Source organism: Grampus griseus (assembly GCF_964374135.1).
Source record: "Grampus griseus genome assembly, chromosome: 11".
Lineage (NCBI taxonomy): Eukaryota > Metazoa > Chordata > Mammalia > Artiodactyla > Delphinidae > Grampus > Grampus griseus.
In genome coordinates this window covers 65,934,179-65,948,059 of record NC_139005.1, presented here as the reverse complement: position 1 = coordinate 65,948,059, position 13,881 = coordinate 65,934,179, and positions in this window count along the sequence as shown.

The following is a 13,881-nucleotide window of genomic DNA, read 5'->3' as shown; positions in this document are numbered from 1 at the left end:
TTTTCACGCTATTTTTTCACAGACTTATTTAGAAAACACTTCTCATCCTCAGCTCTGATCTCCCATAAGTAGATTAGATGGTTCTTTTCTGTGCTCCTATATCACCTCCATTATATCTCTTGTCATATTGTGTGACTTCTGACTCCCTACACAGCTGGTTCCTAGATGATGCACGGACACCTAAAATTATGAATAAAACACTTATTTACAAATGTATAATATTATAAAATAAGTTTCAATACCCAAAGACCCATTTTACAACTCCAAAACTCTAAAATTCACTGGGAAATTAAATGAAAATAAAACACTGATATACACCACAACAAATATTTACTAACCATGTTAAAATGATTACTAAAATAAATTTAATTATATAATGTGCCAGTTTTCATAATTTGAAGATTACTCAAAGGATCCTAATGGGACTTTAATACCAGCTTGCCAGGAGTCCAGTTATGGTTTCCCTATACAAACCTAACCTGGACCCAGTTACAGTTTGGCATTATTTGATGATAGTTGTCTGCCACACCATACATATCTGTGAGATGATTTTGCATTCTGTGGCTGAATAAGATTTCAGAGAACATCCAGTAGGCTGGCACTTGGTTAGTATCAGGGTTTTTTGTTGTTGTTGCTGTTTTTTGTTTCTTTGTTTTTTTTGTGAGCCGAATCCAGAGAGATAACACCAGAAAAAATACTTGGGGTTATAAAGGACCCAAAATTTCCCTTCCCAAGATAAAGTGTCTTATGGAACATCACCTTGAGGCAATGGGAGCCTCAAAGTACATTACCAGCAATGTATATCAGAGGTCATGGAATTGAAAAGCTCACAAAACAAATGAAAATAGTCAAATCACTCATTTTATCAAGTCTGTTAAAAACACAAAGAAACAAGGGAAAAGAGATAAGATATGTTAACACTGATGGGATAAGGTGCAGTGGGGAAGGATCCCACTATCTGAATGATGGGGCAATGTATGTTCAAATGTCCTGTTCCTCTTTCTGCCATATCAACCGTCCTCACTGATGATGTGGTTACAAAGGCCAGAGTTAAAGTTTGAGCTGGGGGTAAAAAGGCAGAAGATGCTCTGGGTAAATGACACACACTTGTTCTACTAGAGAGATGCAGGGACAAATACACCTGGCCAATATTTCTAGCTCTCCTATTAGCTATGGATTTTATATGTGTTACTTGGGCAGAAGGCATATAGGGTGATAACTGAAGTCACCAATGGGTGGCCAAATAAAGACTTCATGAATGATAATTTTCATGTGTATCTTGTGTATCCTGAATACTTAGAGACTCTTGTATATTTGTTCTTACATATATTTACATATTATAAATATATGGTACCCAGATGTTTCATGAGCATTAAGTATCTCTGATCTTTCCATCTTATTCTGTCTATTGTTTATTTTATACTTAGCAATTCCCATGAATTCTGCCCATGTCTAACAAACATTTTACTTACCAGTTACTAATCTATTCTTAAAACATTTTATATGTAAAACATCTGCCTACATATTGCAAACCACAAATTTATTCATCTAATATAACTGAATAGTTTTAATAGCAACTGTACATCTCACAAAGGTAGATGGTGTGGTTGACTGTATTTGCCAAAAATGGCTTCAAGAATACTCTTCTTACCATGTGATTTTTGATGCTTCTCCCATTGAGAGGTGGGGGTCTATATTTCTTCCCCATGAAACCAAGTTGGCTTGTGACTGTCATCCAATAATAGAGTTATGGTGGAATTGACACTATGTGACCTTAAAAGCTAGGTCATAAAAAGTGAAGGAGCTTCTGCCTTGTTCACTACTTCTTTTGACTTTGGTGTGATATCTGACTGCCCTTAGGCTGCCATGTTGTGAGGAAGCCCAAATCATTCTATTTAGCAATATTACAAAAAGAAGCCATGGGATTAGAGAGAGAAAAAGAGATCTCCCCTGTCAGCCCCAGCTGCTTTAGCTGCCTACACCTCCCCTCTTCCAGATCTAGCCACCATCACACTACAACCACATGAGGAATTCCAAGCCAGAACTACCCATGTGAGCACTTTCCAAATTCCTGACCAACTGATACCACAATAAATAAGAAAATGACTGTTGTTTTAAGTTACTAAGTGGTGGAATAATTTTTCACTCAGTAATAAATACCAAAACACTTGCCATTTCCCCACATGGTCTTGAACTCCCTTCCACATCTCACCCTCCATATTCATGGGCTATGAACTTGAGTCCACCCGATTTAAGACTGAGCAGAATATAAGACTCAATTGCTAAAGACATTACACATAACTGTCATTTTGAAGAGCGTTTTCTACATGACTTCAACTATCTAGGACTTATTATTAAATTATTCATAGTATTGAAGATGCTGCCTTCTATTCATATTCTTTCTAAAGCATACATTTGTATTCTTCATTGCTCTGTGAATCTTTAAACTATCTAAAATGAGGATTACCCATATCAGTTATTTTCATCATTTAATTTACTATCCATAACTGCTTGCACATGTCTTTAAATGGTGAACACTAAGGAAAAGCTCATTTTCACATTGGTGATTATTTTTTCCCATGATTTCTCATCCAAAGAACAGCAGTGATCACTGATCTCAACTTCATGCAGTTTATTTGTGTTGCCAATTGATTCAAATAAATAATTGGATTAGTATCATTGATACCAATGATCAAAGTAGATAGGTAATCATAAATAAGTCTGAATCAAGTTCTGGAAGATTTATATTTAATAGGAAAAGTCAAAAAGTAGATATCAAAAGTCAAGCTGTACCTGCCTAGTTTCTTCAGGTACTTGAGCTAGAAAACCCAGGAATTAGTATTACTGAGTACTCATCTGTAAGATTGGAGTTATATTAAAACTCCCAGCATAAAATTCCATGATTCTTTAATTCCAAAGCATAGCTCTCTGAATTGGAGTACAAGCAAAAATTAAAATCTTTATTATGGGGCTTCGTGTTAGAATAAATCTCCTCTCTAGATAAAAACAACTGCTAAATATATTTAGAATATTTCTTTAATATTTTACCTCATAGTAGTCTAAAGAGGAATATAGATTTTTCCCATGAAATATTATTTTTCCCTTAAAAAGGAGAAAAAGTTACTTCATAAGGCATCACTGTTCTAATTTTGTTTTCAGTGCCCTCATATTTCTCTTAGATTTGATGTTAGACACTGAATGATGCATAATAAAATTCTCTGAAACTTGTCTTCTCTTATTACACTTTGACTTCAAAAAATAACTAAGTTTTTGCTCCTCTAGAACACTAAGATTCCTTAGTTATAAATTGAAATCCCTGCGACTACTTGTCAAATTGCTACATATTACAGTAATCTCATATAAATGCATAGATAAAGGCTGATTAATGTAGCCTTTTACAAAATTTATCTTGGGGGAAATGATACTTATACATTTGTGTGGAAGCACAAGAATCAGCAACTATGTGCTTATATAACTTTCATATTCTACAGTCTGCTTTTTTAGACAGGTAAAAAGAATAATGTGTAGCATAAATGCAACAAGTTACATGAAACCTATATAATAAACAATGCTTACTATCTGTGACAGAATTGGGTACTAATTGTATGACCATTGATTCCAATTAATTGCATTTATTTTTTTAAACGTACACATAACAGAAAGTTTAAACATATTGTCTACATACTTTTTATTTCCACTATCACTTTCACAAACAGTATGTGACAGAAACTGGATGAGTTTTTACCAACATCCTCTTTATTCTCCTTCTGGCCTTAAGGCTAGACTACTTTCCTAGGCTCTCTTGTAATTGGAATGCTGCCATGTGAGTTATTCTCACCAGTGGCATATGAGAAAAGTATGTTTCACTTCTGAACCAAGGATTTTAGAAGTGGGTATGCTGCTTCTCCCACCATCTGGGTTCAAAACCCAAGGAAATGGTAGAAATCAGACAAGAAAGGACTCTAAATTACTGCATGGAAAAAAGCAGCCCACTCACCAATTCTCATCTTGGAATATTGAAAAAGTAAAAAATAAATTTCAGTTGGCTTTGTGACCGATTATTTATGTGGGATTGTTTTGTTGCCTGCTCTAAATAATACAGTGTAATAATATTACATGGCCTAATTTTTTTTTTTTTGTGGTACGCGGGCCTCTCACTGCTGTGGCCTCTCCCGTTGCGGAGCACAGGCTCCGGACGCGCAGGCTCCGGACGCGCAGGCTCGGCGGCCATGGCTCACAGGCCCAGCCGCTCCGCGGCATGTGAGATCCTCCCGGACCGGGGCACGAACCCATGTCCCCTACATCGGCAGGCAGACTCTCAACCACTGCGCCACCAGGGAAGCCCCACATGGCCTAATTTTTTAATGGAAATAAAATAAATTTCATGTTCCCACAAAACTATAGGTAGGTAAAATTATGATGGGAGTTATTAAATTATCTATTCAAACCCATCTTAAATTTTAAATTCAACAGTAAGCACAATGTCAGTAAGCATAATAAGAAAATGTAATTTGTTTCAATAATGTTACCATTAATAACAGAATATGAATAATCCTCATAACAGTTAATAAAACTGTTGTGAATATAGGCAAAATATTTTCATAAACGGTTAACTCTATAGCTGAAATGAGGTGACATTGAAAGTAAAATGTCTATTACAACTATAAATATTTGCTTTATTTTGCTTCAAAATTATATTTGCACTTAAAAGGCAACTTACTGACACTTACTGAATCTTTATTACTGTCATGGTCCATACTTAATTACTCAGTTTCTTTGGCATCTGATCTTAGTACACTTTACCTTGACATAAAAAATCGTCCTTGGTTTAAATAGAACAGTGCTTTTTATTATTATTACTATATTATGTTACTAATATACCATGTGATATTCAGAATATCTAAAGAGATGGAAGGGCTGGCCACCATAGTAAAAATGAGAGTAGTTGTATGACATGCTCCCCTTAAAAGAGCATATAGACAAAAAGACCACATTTGAAATAAAATGTGCACATTTTATTTCAAATTTATTTATTTATTTATTTATTTACTGCATGGAAATATATTTATTTCAAATATAAAAAGAATTAGTAGGTGTGCCTACTGATACCTCTATGGATTAAATTTTTTCATTGATGTTAGGCACTAAAACTAATAAAAGAGGTGGGTTCCACTACCTCTGCCTAAACCTAGATGACTTTTTAGAAGATAAGCATATTTCATCTTTTTTTTTTAATGGGAGTATAGCTGCTTTACAATGTTGTGTTAGTTTCTGCTGTACAGCAAAGTGAATCAGCCACACGTATACATGTATCCCCTCTTCCTGGATTTCCTTCCCATTTAGGTCACCATAGAGCAGTGAGTAGAGTTCTCTGTGCTATACAGTCTGTTCTAGCATATTTCATCTTAATCATTGATCCTTGGCTATCAAAAATCATTAGGAGTAGAAGATAACCTCAGCATAATAATTCGTTTTATATTTGTTTGGGAGACCTTTTTGCCTTAACTGCAAAATATCAGTTGTTTTCTTGTTCTGTACTTATTTTGTTCCCAAATTTCTTCAGATTTATTTATTTAGTGTTCTCAAAGTGGGATTCCTGACCTAACAGTATTCTATTACCTGGGAACTTACTAGAAATGCAAATTCTCTGGCCATATCACAGACTTACTGAATCTGAAACTCTAGGCATGGGGCCCAGAAATCTGTGCTGTAACAAGCCCTCTAGAGATTCTCTTGCTTACTAAACTTGAGATCCACTAAACTAGAAGAACTGGTGTAGGGGATGACTACATTGCCTAAACATTACTTACACTCTTTGCAGTGGTGTTAAGGGTGAGAATGTGAGAACACATAGTTTCTAAGCAGAGAATGACCATGAAGAATATTTCTTCTTACTAAAATAGTCTTTACTCCATGACTGTTTCCTGCCATCCATTATCAAACTGTTCCTTTCTGTGATATCAACCCTCAGGTAGCTTTTAACTCTGTGTGTCAATTATATGTGGGTATTATATTTAGAATTAATACTTCTATTTGATATATGAATAGGAGTCAGGCAAATCAAGACTTTCCTTGGAAATACTAACAACATTTGAGGCTGTGCTTGGCAAATGTTGATTACCAAGGAAATTAGAACCAAGGTTTAATAAGGAAGGAAATCTTGTACAAAGAGATATTTCAACTGTCTTTAAAAATAAGGTTTCTGAGGTTTAAAGAACATTTTATGTCTTCTGGGGAATTCCAGAGAGTGAAAGTTATGAGTACTGATATATGATTAGTATGATAAAGCTATTATTAAATTAGATCTATATGAAAATGGACTGGGATGCCTCGTGACTTAACGAGTTTTCCTGTGGTTAAAAGTATTTAAGTCGGGCTTCCCTGGTGGCGCAGTGGTTGAGAGTCCGCCTGCTGACGTAGGGTATGCGGGTTCCTGCCCCGGTCCGGGAGGATCCCACATGCCGTGGAGCGACTGGGCCCGTGAGCCATGGCCACTGAGCCTGCACGTCTGGAGCCTGTGCTCCGCAATGGGAGAGGCCACAACAGTGAGAGGCCCGCGTACCGGAAAAAAAAAAAAAAAAAAAAAAGAGTATTTAAGTCAACATGAAATGGTAGCTTACTTGGGTGATCTAGATACTTGTTATGCAAAGTGTGGTTTCATTTGGTAGTTGTTATAGGTGCAGAATCTCAGGGTCCACCCCAGTCCTAGTGAATCAAAATCAACAATATAACAAGATCCATGGGTGATCTATATGCACATTATGTTTGAGAGATAGTGCTCCAGTTGACATCTAATGAATCTTTATATTACTCTTATACTTAATTTAAATATGTTTATGTTGTGATGCAGAATTTGAATAACAGTCTAGAAGAGATGGGGGTAAATATGTGAGCTTGAGCTCACATTCTACTGTGAGGTCATTAACTTAATTAAATGCTGCCCCCAAAATAAAATAGTCTGTTTCCTGAATACTGAACTTAATGTAAGTGAGCTGGTGTTTGAATACTATTTCTATAGTTAGCTTTGAACTATTTGTTTTACACAAAAGTGAAACATACCTTTTGGGTTTATTGCACTACCTCATGAGGATATTTGTACTAACTTCCAAATTATACTCAATGTTGAACTCTTCTCCCAATTCCCTCTTGCATACCATCTTCCTTTTCACTAAAACTAGGATGTCTTAATTTCCCTTACTGAAACCTTTCCTTTTTGCTTAGAGTAGGTAGTTGTTTTGTCTTCTGCTTCTTCCCTATTCCTGATGGGTCTATATGAATGGGCAGCAGAGGCAGAAAGAAAGGAGAATACCTCAAGTGGTGTATAGGAATGGGGGAACTGGAAAAGATCAAGGGAGCAGACTTTGCTCAAAGCTGAAATTTACTCGGGCAAGGAGTACTTAACATACAGTTCTCATTGCCAAAGCAATGGATGGAAAAGAGCTGAAGAGGTAATGAGAAGTGACAGATTCCGCCACACCCTAGATTGACTCAGGTCTCTACAACCAAGACTTCCATGCCCTGGTCCTGGGAGAAGGAAGCCGCTTAAAGAAATGACAAGCACGGAAGGCCAGACAGCCAAAAGATCCCCAAGCCTGTTCCCGTCCCCAGCAGTGCGGGCCAACACACGCCTTCCTGTAGAGACCTTTGTGTGTGGGAAGCCCGGACGAGGAAGAACATACCCCCTTCTCACACCTGCCCATCCCCAGTTCTTGCTTTCACCGGGGGCACTGGGACCAGCGCCAGCCGGCAGCGGCTTTGGGGGAGTCGTGTGTATCCGCGAGCGCGTGTGCGTGAGGAGGAGAGCAAAGACGTGATTACTTCAGAATTTATTTAAGGGCCGGTGGAAACCACTGCAGCAGCTTCCAGGGGAAGCCCTAGTTTCAGAGGAAGAGGAGGTGGTGGCTGCCAAGGAGTGGGTGGGGGGGCGGGGGGTGGAGGGACAGAGGAGGAGGAGCGGCAGCGACAACAGCACAAGGCTAGTAAGGAGAGAAGATGCTACAGCATCCGCACCGGCGCCCAGCAGGTTGCTTCTACGGGCCAACTGATGCCAGCAAAGAGGCTTACAAAGAGGCTAGGAGGCGAAGCTGGGTGTAGGGGGGCTGGCTGCTTGCCTTTCTGCAGAAGAAACACCTCTTTTAGGTGAAATAAGACACCCTAGCTTGGAAATAGGCAGGGGGCCAGGAGGGGACCTGCCCTGCTTCTCGCGTCCCTGGGGACTCGCTTCCCTTTAGCTTTCCAACTCCTGGTGGTAGCCATAAACTCCAGAGGGGCTCCGGGTGGGTGACTGGGTGGAGAAATTCCCTTCCAGATAGTCCTCACACCTTTCCCCAAAGCTCAGGTTTCGGGGCCACACTCTGGGTGGCCCGGTGGCGGAGGGAGAGCAGCGTCGCTTGGTTCAGTTTCTACAAGTCAAACCCAGTCCCCACTTGCCGGCTTCCCGGGTCTCCAGCAGCACGCGGGGAGCTGCGGCTGTTCGGGCAATCGGGCCGCTGCTGCTTTAAGAGCCGCCTCCCCCTCTCCTCCCTTTGACAATGGTCTGAACCGAGCTCTGCTTCCCAAAGCAAAATTTGTAATATGCCATTTTTCCGATGGACGCTTCTCCTTTTGGCTGCTGACGGAGCCGCGGAAAGATGCCGAGCTGCTGCCACGCCACCCAGCCGGGGCACTTTCCAGAGGACGCCGGGGCACCCGACTGTCTAAGCTACCTTTCTCCTCGCGTTGCTAGGGAAATGGTCCACGAGTGCCGGGTGTGAGCCTCCCCGCTCGTCAAGCCGGAGACTGCGGTTGTCAGTGATCAATTGAAGAAGCAGGACCCGAAATTACAGACATTAGGTACAGAAACTGTATTTGAGTTACACGGTTCCCCCCCCCCCCCCGGCCCCGGCTTTATTTTTTTTTACCCCTTCCCCCACCCACCACCACCACCACCCCGGCCCCACCCCGCCCCCAGGGAAGATGAGATGCAGATTCCCTCCTTGTCAATCACTGTTCCGTACCTCTTGCTTTCCACCCCCAACCTCTCCCTTCTCCTGTTTCTCTACCTTCTCCCTACTTGGATGTCTCCTGTTGGGCAGGATGAACAGTTTTGGTGCAGAAATCATGAAGTCAACTTCTTCAGGGTGGTGGCGGGGGTGGGGGGGGTGTGGCTGAGAGAGAACTGTCCAGCCCGCCGTATGGTGTGTGCAGGGTCTTTGGCCAGCTCTAAATTAACTGGGGTAAAGAAAGTGCAAAATGCTTCCATTAAAGGGGTTAATAATATTTCCTGAGGACAGGGTACTTCAAAGAGTTAACTAGGAGGAGGAATATTCATGTAATGTAATCAGACAATGGCTAGGATTTCTCTCACCGAATTATTCCTTGTGGGTTAACTGAGGTGGAGATAGGTCAGTTCTTAAGACTAAATCTTTGCAGAAGAAACTGACTACAGAGAATAATTACATCTTTTTCTCTAGTAGGATCTAAATCCTAAAGATCTGTTTGAATAAAGTGATTCATTGACAGAAAAAAAGCCTTTTGTAGCACTGTCATATCTGAATAGGTACTGTTTGAACAGCACATATTGCTAAGAAACACACTGGATCTTGAAAGCCCTTGGGTAATGACTCCAGTGGGCATTCAAAACTTTTATTTTGAAATCTGAGGGATTTAGAAGACAGTCAAGGTTATGTGCTAAGAAAAAGGGAGTTGGTTTTCCTGGTATAAAATTCTTCAAGCTAAATTTAAGCACTGAGATAATTAAACCAGCTAGGTGTTTTGTTTTGTTTTGTTTCTTTTCACAACAAAATAATGTCTCTAACTAGACCTTGAAACTTTCAGTAATTTAATGAAAAGGGGCATCAACATCTAGAAGAGTATAACATAATCCATATATCAATTGACTGGGGAGGGGATGACAAAAAGACAAATATCAAAGCAAATTGTTAGTATGCCCTTTCTGGTTTTTCAGGAATTATGTGGTACACTGCAGTTTTTAATATTGAAAATGATTCTAAAAGTTAAAAGCGGTATATGAAACAGACTAGAGGTTGAATGACCATAGCCTTCTGTACTATGCAAGTTGCTTCAGATTTCATCCATTCTGTAAGAGGGTGTTTGACTCTTACATTGAATACAGATTTTTAATTGCTTTTAATACCTAAAAATGTGCATTTAGGAAATAAGTTATACTATATTTTAAGGAATATACAACTATTTTGTAATTTATATTAGACAGAATCTCAAGATTCTGTTTTATTACAAGAAACTAAGCTAGCTCATGAAAGTGGCCTTATTTTTTGCAGACAAATTTTTTCCTTCTAATTTTGATAAGAAGACTTTAGATTTACTTATTTGGGTTGACTGTGAGGAAAAAGAAGCATGTATTCATCTTATTTCCTAAGTAACTTTTGCATAGCTTGATTTTTTTTTCAATTAAATTTGAAAAGTTTAGAGCACCCATTGGAATTAAACCTTTAGGCATGGAAGCAGAATGAATCATAAAGGTAAAATACTCTTTCTGCAAAGGTGAATGTTGGTCATTTTATAATAGAAAGAAATACTTGAATTTGCAATAGTCCTTTATTAATTAACAATCTGTTCTCAGTCAGGTATCCTACTGGACCCCTACAATGGGCTTGCTAAAATAAATGCTTGCATTATTATTCCTACTTTACAGAGGAGAAAACTGAAGTTTGGAGACATGAAGCGACTTGCTCTGGTTCACATGCCTTGGGAGTAAAATTGAATCAAGTTCTTTTGAGTGTAGATTTTCTAAATTCCATCATAGCATCTTTCAACTAACTAAATCAAAGAGCAACTTTTATACTGATCTAAGATCCTGAAGTTTGTGAATGTCTAATGTCTCACGGTGATGACGTTTGTTAGAATTAGGGTAGAATATTCAGAAGAAAACTGTAGCTGAGGTAATCACTACAGTTATGTTTTTCCTTGGAATTTAAAGTTGTTATAAGTAATTCAGAGTAGAGGCAGGCTAATAGCTTTCTTCAGGAAGGATATGATTTAAAATACAGTTTTGAAAATGTTTAACCTTAAATTTAAACCTTACAAGTGTTTTGGCACAGGTTGTCACTGTGCTACCATTTCCTCTCCCAGTATTTTGTTTTAACCTTAAATGTCAAAAAGAAACATTGGCTTCTTATAATGATTTCTCAGAATGACACAGCTGTTCAGTGTGTGGATTTTATGCATGGTATGTGAACTAATTGCTTTAAATATTTAAATGTGTTGGAACATTTTTTTTTTGTTTTCCAATTCCTTTTTAATTAATGTAAAGAAAATTTGTAACAGTTAGAAAAGAGTCTCATCTTTTCCACCTTTGTGATATTGTCTGAATGAAATTCAGGTTAAAAAAAATCAAAAAATATATTTTCATCCATTAAGTGGTTAACAATAATATCAAATGTTTGAGTGTGAGTGTGTACATGTGTGTGTTGTGAGTTTGTGTTTAAATACATCCTATATATCTACTCTGCTCTATATTTTAGGGTGAATAAGAAATTGAACAATTCAAGTTCTGGTCTTCAGGGAGCCCAGTGTTTTGAATGATGAGCAATAATTCAAAGCATTACCTCAAATTGTTCTAAAATTTACCACCGCCTTAATTCTTTTGTATAGGCTATCAGTCACAAAATACTTTCCTTTATCTTTTAAAAAGTTTCTCCTGGTTTTCAGTGGGCCCTGACCAAATTATTCACAGATAATTGAATTCTCTCCTCAGTAACCCAATTTATATCAAGAATCATAAAAAATAATTAACTATTGAGCTGTTAAATCTTGATATTTTATTTGAAAATATCACCAGAAATACTTTCCCCAAGGACAGGAATATGTAGGCAGAAAAATGAATTGACAATGTATTATAAAACCAAAGAATGCTCCAGGATCAACAGCCAAACCAGCCTTTCTCCACATCAGACTTCTGCAAAACCAAGCTCTCTAATTAACAGCTCCTGGCCTCAGTACAACAACTAAAATTGAGATGGATTTGATTTTTTTAAAAAACATAAGATAGAAAAGAGAAAATAAGATAATTTCTGATTTTTAAAATGCTACACAACAGGTCAATGTTACATCTTAATGTCTGTGTTTTCTATTTTAAATAAATAATTTAAAAATATTCTGAACAGTTCATTTATTTTATGACTGACTCCTGATTAGCAGTTAGGATGTGAAGTTGCTACATTAGCTAATGTAATTTATGGCATCTGTTCTGTGGAATATTTGAAAGAGTGTTAGTTTGTATTGTTTGGATGGAAACCAGACAAAGCAGCTCACAGGAAACAAAGGAATAAGTGTAATTGGTAGTATAATAACCTAAACAAATTTATGCATCTCAGTCTATTTCATAAAGCATATGTCTAATTCAGTCAGAATCACTTGTCAACTCTGTGTAGACTACTGTAGGAATTCAGGAAGAGAGTATATAAAATTAATGGGTTGGCCAAAATGTTCGTTCGTTTTTTCCATAAGCTGGCTCTAGTAGCGATTAGTTATCTTTGACTTCATTCAAAACAATTTTGTTAGACTGTATGTGGCAGCTGTCATATTAGTGTGCATTTAAAAAAACCTTATCAAAATTGGTGAATTTCTGTGTAGTCATTTTAATATCGAAGATGGAAGGAAAAAAAGCAACATTTTTGGCATATTATGCTTTATTATTTCAAGAAAGGTAAAAACGCAACCGATATGCAAAAAAAAAAAAAAGATTTGTGCAGTGTATGGAGAAGGTGCTGTGACTGACTGAACGTGTCAAAAGTGGTTTGCAAAGTTTTGTGCTGGAGGTTTCTCACTGGACGATGCACCACGGTCTGGTAGACCAGTTGAAGTTGATAGCGATCAAATCGAGTCATTAATTGAGAACAATCAACGTTATACCATGCAGGAGATAGCCGACATACTCAAAATATCCAAATCAAGCATTGAAAATCATTTTCACCAGCTTGGTTATGTTAATCACTTTGATGTTTGGGTTCCACATAAGTTAAGAAAACCTTCTTGACTGCATGCGATTCTCTACTTAAACGTAATGAAAATGTTCCGTTTTTAAAACAAATTATGACAGGCAATGAAAAGTGGATACTGTACAATAATGTGGAGCAGAAGAGACTGTGGGGTAAGTGAAATGAACCACCACCAACCACACCAAAGTCCAGTCTTCATCCAAAGAAGGTGATGTTGTGTATCTGGTGGGATTGGAAGGGAGTCCTCTATTATGAGCTTCTTCCAGAAAACCAAATGATTAATTCCAACAAGTACTGCTCCCAATTAGACCAACTGAAAGCAGCACTTGACGAAAAGAGTCCAGAATTAGTCAACAGACAACGCATAATCTTCCATCAGGATAATGCAAGACTGCATATTTCTTTGATGACCAGGCAAAAACTGTTACAGCTTGGCTGGGAAGTTCTGATTCATCCGCCGTATTCACCAGACATTGCACCTTCAGATTTCGATTTACTTAGGTCTTTACAAAATTCTCTTAATGGAAAAAATTTCAATTCCCTGGAAGACTGTAAAACACACCTGGAACAGTTCTTTGCTCAAAAAGATAAAATGTTTTGGGAAGATGGAATTATGAAGTTGCCTGAAAAATGGCAGAAGGTAGTGGTACAAAAGGGTAAATACGTTCAATAAAGTTCTTGGTGAAAATGAAAAATGTGTCTTTTATTTTTACTTAACAACTAAAGAAACTTTTTGGCCAATCCAATAATAAAATGGGAGGTGTAAAGTCAAGAAGCTTTAAGTTAGTTGTATGAAAAAAATTAATAAAATTAAAAAGTAAAAGCTAATTTTTATATAAAATGAATACTCAATTATTTGGGGATTTTCTAAATGACAGAATGAACATTAATTCATTCAATTATTTAATACAAACATCATTTA